General features: G+C 35.8%; 1 protein-coding gene across 1 annotated transcript in view; it reads right to left on the reverse strand.

The window, feature by feature from the left end:
* Nucleotides 1–1,447, reverse strand: part of PIP5K1B (phosphatidylinositol-4-phosphate 5-kinase type 1 beta) — a 289,811-nt gene that overhangs the window by 65,898 nt on the left and 222,466 nt on the right. The window lies entirely within an intron of this gene.

Consider the following 1,447-nt stretch of genomic DNA (forward strand, 5'->3'; position numbering starts at 1 on the left):
TGTGGTACATATATACAATGGAATATTACTCAGCCATAAGAAGAGATGAAATACTGCCATTTGTGACAATGTAGATAGACCTTGAGATAATCATGGTAAGCGAAATAAGCCAGACAGAAAAAGTTGAATACCACATATTACATATATGTGGGATATAAACATAAAAGCAACAAACAAACAGGACAAACAGAGTCTCATGGGCATGGACAATAGATTAGTGGTTACCAGAGGGTAGGGGAAGATGGGAGAGGTGGGAGGTAGACGAGATAAAAGAGGTCAAATATGTGGTGAGAGAAAGAAACCTAACTATGGGCAGTGAACACACAATGCAATATATACAGATGCCTTACTGTTAAATTGTACATCTGAAACTTATTAGATTTTGTTAACCAATGTCACCAAAAAAAAAAAAAAAAAAAAAGAAAAAAATAAAGAAAAACTTGGTACTAGGGGGAAAAAAAAGTATGTCTTCAGGCTTGAAGGGCTTTAAATTAATCACAGTTGAGAAAGCATCTTGAAGTTGTATTTTAACTTGTCAACTTTACTAATTAAATTGCTACCCTTTGAAATGCTGGTAGTAGAGGAAAAGTCCCTTCATTTGTTCAATTATTCATCAGATGATGGCTGAGTGCCTATAATGTGCCAGAAAATGTGCTAGGTACTGGGAATATATATGAGAAAACCAAACTCAGCCTCTAGTTTTAAGGAATTCAAAGTCTAGTTGGGAAAAGAGAAAAACAACTCATTATAGCAGAGTATGGTAAGTACTATGGCAGAAACACCATCTAAACTGAGACCTGAAGACCAGAGAAAGTATAGAAAGAGTGTTGCAGGCAAAGAGACAAGAATGTGAAGAGATCAGCCTAGAATGTGTGGGGTAACTGCAAGGCGTTCAGAGATGCTAGAGGCCAGAGAACAGGGTATGGCATAGAATGGGGTGACAGAGAAGTCACTGGGGAGGGAAAACCAGCTAAATCACAAAGGGCCTCAGGATCCAAGTTAAGGATTTTGTGTACCAGGGAACCCATGAAAATTAAAACAAATTTTTTTTAAAATTAAAAATTGACCTAATATAGAACCCAGCACCACTTCTTGGTATTTTTCCTAAGAAGTCCAAAACACTAATTTGAAAGGTGTATGCACCCCTATGTTCATTGCAGCATTATTTACAGTGGCCAAGGTATGAAAGCACTCTAAGTGTCTTATGACAGATGACTGAATAAATAAGCTGTGGTACATATATACAATGGAATATTATTCAGCCATAAAAATAATGAATTTTGCAATTTGTGACAACATGGATGGACTCGGAGGGTATTATGCTAAATAAGTCAGACAAAGAAAATACCATATAATTTCACTTATTATGTGGAAATTATAAAACAAAATAAATGAACAAACAAAACAGAAACTCAGAGATACAGAGAAGAAACTGATGGTCTTCAGA

The sequence above is a fragment of the Pteropus vampyrus genome, unplaced genomic scaffold, assembly GCF_000151845.1.
Source record: "Pteropus vampyrus isolate Shadow unplaced genomic scaffold, Pvam_2.0 Scaffold479, whole genome shotgun sequence".
Lineage (NCBI taxonomy): Eukaryota > Metazoa > Chordata > Mammalia > Chiroptera > Pteropodidae > Pteropus > Pteropus vampyrus.